Raw genomic sequence first — 6,352 nt, forward strand, 5'->3', positions numbered from 1 at the left:
TCAGGTTTTAACTCTGAACTGTCTATTGTATTAAAAATTAATAAGTTTGAGTCAGACTTTTTTTCTTTAACTTCAAATGCATTTATAAAATCTGTTTCTTGCATCAGTCTTGTTTTTCATGTATTTTTGGATATTTGTGCACATCGATACATCATTATGTGGGTACTTTCTTTAATCCTTGTCTGTATAGAACTGCAAGGATATCCAGATGTGCCCCTAAAGAAACCGTCCTGACCAGCCTTCCTGATAGTACAGAGCCTACTCCCCACCTCTAATGCAGGCCTGAGTAGACACCATTTCCCAGGAGGACCACCTCAAAGGAGCCTCTTCCTGAGGTCCATGCCACTGTTGCATGCAGAGATGTGGTAACGATGCTTACTGCCTAATGTGAATAAAGTCAAAGGGTAGCACTAGATTTCAAATTATCAATAGCATAAGTTATTAAAAATTTTTAGTGTGTCCTGGTTGGTGTGGCTTAGTGGATTAAACACCAGCATGCAAACTGAAAGGTCACTGGTTCAATTCCCAGTCAGAGCACATGACTAGGCTGTGGGCCAGGTACCCCGTTGGGGGTGTTAAGGAACCAATTGATGTTTCCTTCCCTCCCTCCCCCTGTCTCTAAACAAAAATCTTAAAAAAAAATTTTAACAGGAAACATGCAAGTTAATATCTACTATTCCATGGTACTCCTGAAGGTCTTGACAGGTGTTAAGTCAACCATGTAGTAAAACACGTCCTACGGAAATATCTAAAAGGTTATTTCCAATAAAGGGCATCTTCATCAGCACTAATAGGAGTTTTGAAATTTTTAATGTATTTTTTTACTCCAATATTTTAGTGAGCTGTTATTTTAAGTAAGTACTGTACTCAAGCAGATTGAAACTTTGGAAGATAATTGCTCTTGAGCAAAAATAAGATCCTTTCTGCTGTCTCTCTGTCCTCCAGCTGCTAGGACTGATTTCACTTCCTCTTGAGTTCTGCCCACTGTGCGCACACGGTCTCACCATTTCTCTATAGATGAAGTCATTCAACAGAAAACACCCTTCATAGTTGATGTTGACTAGCAGATACAATAACAAAAGTCACTGAATGTAGAAAGGGAGATAAACTTACTAGATATTTGATAATTTAGCTTACTTTCCTAAGGTTCATGTTACAGAGAATATACTTCCCTACTAAAGGTTACAAAATTAGTGGTCCTTGAGGCAAAAATAAATCTGAATGTATCCTTGAGATTATGTTTTACAGTTTTGGTTATTCACACCTGATACAACATTTGAAAATAGGACACCAAAAAAGAAAAAAGATGTTAAAATTTTAAAATAAAAAGCTTTGTAGTTACTGTTCCAAGGAACACATAATGAATCTGAAATTACATTATATTTGGAAGCAATTGAAATATACAATGAAATTTATCGCAAAGGTATTTAAAAACTAATTTTAAATATAGTGCAGTGAAGAAATTTATCATAAAGGTATTAAAACTAGTTTTTTCAAAGTATGGTACAGAACATAACAATTTTTAAAACCTTATTTCCTTTTTAAAAGCAATGCATATTGTCCTAAATAATTAGATTTCTTAGTTGTCCCATCTAATATTGCAGGTCATGTCTATTAAGGCTCTGAAAAAACCTTGTTGAGTCCTGGCCTCCCTGGGGGAGTAGAAAAGGAAACGCTACCAAGTGTTAGTCTGTTCTACCCAGGGAGAGCTGTGTATTTCACATTCTAATTATTAATGGTTACACAGATAATTGCAGTAGTTTAATAAAACTCCATTAATTCTAATTGCAGAAACATTTCTGGATCCAACACCCTCCCCATCTCCAGCTTATCAGAGATCCCAGGTCCTACAGAGTTGCTTCATCCTCACCAGCAGGAAGTGTTCGCACTCTTAGGCAAAAATAGCTTTTGACTTAAACCTTTTCAAAGGTAATATGAAACAACTTACTTTTCTAACAGAAGTGGTCACATAAATGTATGCTCTCACCTTGAAACTGTTCAACCTAGCAACCTAAATTGGGTAGAAAGCAACACTTCTCCAGACAAAAATCTCACAGGAACAGTTCCCTTTAAAAATTTTTTTGTTGCTTTGACTGGTGTTTCTCCGTTGGTTGAATGTGGTTCCTGCAAAGTTAAAGGTATCCGGTCCGATTCCTGGTCAGGATGACTGAGTTGCAGACTCAGTCTCACCTTGGGGTTGGTACAAGATGTTTCTGTTTTTTCCCTCTGTCCCCTTCTAAAAAATTTTAGTTTTCAATTACTGTTTACTTTATTATTGTATTAATTTTAAGAGTACAGCCACCATATTTAGACAATCATATCTTTTACAAAATATTCCCACTGATGATTCCAATACCCAGCATACCTAGTTATTACAATATTACTGATGCTGTAGTTTACATCCCTGTGACTCATTTGTAACTGCCATTTTGTACTTCCTAATCCGTTCACCTTTACTCTGCCTCAGACCTTTTCTCTGGCATCCTTTAGTCTGTTCGTTCTTTCTGTGAATCGGTTTGTATTTTCTTTATCTGTTTTGTTTTAGATTCCAGATGGTGGATAGCAGGACTGAACTAAGAAGGTGTGTTAAGAAGACTTGATTAAAAAGATGGTGTTGAGGAAAGCCATATTTAGGGCATGCACAGTGGAGCAATGATGCAGAGGGATGATGCAATCCCTCAAGCATGCACAGTACAAGTAGGTAAACAACACGTGCTTATCTGCAGGGTAATACTACCCTCTCAGAGCACACACTGTAGAGTAACAACAACACGTGTTAATCAGAAGCTGAGACAACCCTGTATCATACAAGAGCATATAAGCAAAAGACTTCAGACCATGGAAAATGCATTCTTAGAGCAAGTTGCCTTGAGAGGCCCTGCACATTTTGCCTCAGGAGAAAGAGTTATGACTTGATTTCATCCCTCTGACTTTGCATTGCTAGACAAGGACTGTCCAGCTCTTTGCCAGACCTGGACCTGATCTGGACTCAGGACTTGGGTTTGCTAATCCCAAATTCTCTCATGTACTATAACATTTTTTTTCCTGAGTGACTGCTATTGATTGTTACTGGTTGAGATTGAACCTGCGTCAACAAAAGCTGAGTGAATAGCATAGTCACCTGTATTGACTCACAGTTGTTATTCTTTGGTGCCAGAATTGCCTGTAGGGCTGATGGCTCACTCTTTCATTTCCTAAGGCCTGCATCAGACAGCCAGAGCAGGACTAAATGGCTGAATCATAGGGAAAAATACATCGCAAAAGAATTGCCTATGACATAGAAGTGAAATAATAGGATATTTGTCTTTACAGATTGACTTATTTCACGTAGCATGTTACAAAATGGTAGCGGGAACTCAGGAGTTGGAAAATTTTAGTTTTAAGTAATAGCTAACAAGCTTAGGAATTAATACATGTAAAAAGCTATTCTTTCAGGAACTGATGATATGAACTATCTGGAGTCAGGAGATTACAAGCAATAGACCTTTGTGCTCCAGGAGGACTGCAAGCAATCAAGATGGCATCTGAGCCATTTGGCTCCAGGGAGAGACATCCTTTTGCACAGGACGTAGATAAATAACCACCTGTCAACAGATGAAAGGATGTTAGAGAGATTGCTGGGCTGTAACTTTTATCTCAATAACCTATTCCATTAATCCCAAACCTTTTATCTTCCCCTACCCCATTTCAAATCCCTTACATTTTTATTCTCATAAAAAAGGCTGGCTTCAAATGAAATGTAAGACGGTCTTTTGGGGTACATAACTAGCCATTTCAAATCCCTGGCCATCTATATAAAGCGCCCATAAACATTCAAACCCTTCTCTACTTTTTGGTTCTTGTGAGAGGCAGCATGAATGCTGACTTCCGGTTTCAAACCAGCATTGTTAAACCTGGAAAAAAAATCTTTGGTGATGAAGTATATGGAAGCCTCTCCCTAGGCAGTTCCACAGGACAGCATCTACTTACTTTCCAGTTGCCACTGTGCATGCTTGCCCTCTTGTCAGGCCTGGCCTCCTGCCTGGCCTGTGTTCAGACTAAGCTCCCCGAATACACCGTTTTCCTTCCCAGCGCCATTTTGTATATAGACTTAGAAAGTGAATGCCCAGAGGAAGGTCAAAGGTCTTATCAAAAGCCGTTGATGAGGTAATCATTGGAAGGTCACCAAAATACTAATTTTGAAATGTTACAGATTTTAGGAATAATTATGTAGATAAATGAAAAACAATGAACAAGGCTATAACCAAGGAGAGCTAGCTGGGATGGGTCCCATTCACGGCTACTGTATTCACTTCTCTCCTATACTGCTCATCTCTGCACAGGCCTGTACCTCAGCAACCCCTTCCAGTTCCCCACACCCCCACGTCTGCCCCAGCCAATCCTGCCTTAGGCCCCCGGCCGGCCCCGCCCCCACGTGTTAAGCGCGGGGCAAAAGCTCTGACTCCTCCCGCCTGCTGAGGGCAGGAGCACGCACAGTTCCTTACTGTCGCTGTTGCAACTGTGGAATAGGGAAGGTCACGCATTCCATCTGGTTTTGGTTTTAACAGTTGAAACCTGATTTTCTCAGTCCTCCTTCCTACTCAGGTGAAGCCCGAAGGTCACTACAGGCCGTGAAATCTCCGCTACAAGGCTCTCCAGCGGTGAGTCCGGCATCCCGGTAAGACGCTAAGTGGGCGCTCCGCGTTCGTTTCGGGGAGCTCTGAGGCCGTCCCGCCCGGGGTCTCTCCGCCTGCCCCGTGATCTTCCTGCTGAGAGCCTTTCCGTGCGCAACCCACCCACCCTACGCCCTGTAAAGCCTCGGGAGAGACAAAGAAGACCTTACGCACCTCCTCCCGCCTCGTCGCTCTTGGTCCCTGGGGCCGGGACTGTTCCCCGGCCTGGGGATCTTCAGACCCCCCTCCCGTCTCCAATTTAAAAAGAGACCCGAATCCCAGGAAGAGCACATTTCCATGGGGTGAGGCTTGGGACTGAGGAGGTGAGAACACGTTGTCCCCAGAAGATGTGACCTGCCCCACGCGGGAGGGGATTTTGAGGAAGCAGTGAGGGCGAAGGGGCGGCCGGAAAGCGGCAGGACGAGGCGGTGAGGGGATCCGGAGTAGGAATGGGAGAGACGGACACGTGAGGGTCCCTAAGAGACAGTCACGCAGGGGATGTGGGAGGGACGGGACGCAACGTAGGAGTGAAAGGGTAACTTGGGAAGGGAGCCGAGGAAGGAGAAGACGGGTGAAATTCCGAGGAGGCGGAGGAGCCCCTGAGAGACGAGGGGAGCTGAGAGGGCGAGGGGCCTGTGAGCGGACGCGGGGGCAGCAACGGGCGAGGCGCGTCAGACGGAGAGAGTGGTTCCGAGGAGGGGAGTTCGGGGAGCGAGAGCAGAGACGGATCAGAGGGACAAACAGCACTGAGAGTCAGCCAGCTTGTTGGGGATGAAAGGAAAGACTAACTGGGGCAGCGGAGGGAACACAGGTGTGGGCGGGGGACGCAGAAGTGTGTGGTGATGGGAGCAATCAGAAATATCAGGGAGAAAGAGGCAAGTGGAGGTGATACAGGTTTCAGTTGCTTCACGGAACAGGTGTAGGTACAGGAATAGGGAAAAGGGGAGGAAGAGCAGGCGAAGGGGAGGGGAAACACAGGAACGGACAACAGCGGAGGGAGACAGAGAACAGACAGAAACAGATTCATACAGAGAAGTACAGAGTAGCAGGAAGAAGGGGAACCCAAATGTGAATGATTTAAGTTGTGATTTATGGGCTTGTGGCTTTATAATCTATTTAGTTTAACATTTGAGTTGTTACAGTTAAACAGGTTTGAATGAGAATTACAAATGGCCAGTTTATAAGGCTTATGAATTTTACAATTATTTGCTTCCAATTGCAACCCTTATTCACTCAGAGGGCAGAGCCTTGCCTGCCAGCCAGGGGTCCCTTGTCATATCCTGGGATGGGAAGGGGGAAGTGACCTGGGAGAAAAAATGAATAAGTCTGTCACCATATGATGCTTTCTCCAGGAATATTAAAGGCATTGGGTCTTTTTATTTTCTTCCCAGTGCATTTACATGTTCTACGTCTCACACCGAATTTATTTTTTAAAAACACATTGAGATTAATCTTAGTCTGTTGAATATCTCCTTTTCTGTAAGTAGTCATTAAGTTCTGAAATAAGCATTGGTGGTATCTCTTAACCAGCACTTAACATTCTTTTCTAAATAGGAGAGAGTCTCAATGTTTTTTTAAACGTTGACTATACAAGTCATTACATTAAAAAACTTCCACAGTTTTTCATTTAAATATATTGTGTGTGGTTTACATTCAGAGCCCTGTATCCTTTCTGCTGTTTACCATATGTTCACACATCT

This window comes from Pteronotus mesoamericanus, unplaced genomic scaffold (genome assembly GCF_021234165.1).
Source record: "Pteronotus mesoamericanus isolate MK-2021 breed Mesoamerican mustached bat unplaced genomic scaffold, CSHL_Meso_final scaffold_1135, whole genome shotgun sequence".
NCBI lineage: Eukaryota > Metazoa > Chordata > Mammalia > Chiroptera > Mormoopidae > Pteronotus > Pteronotus mesoamericanus.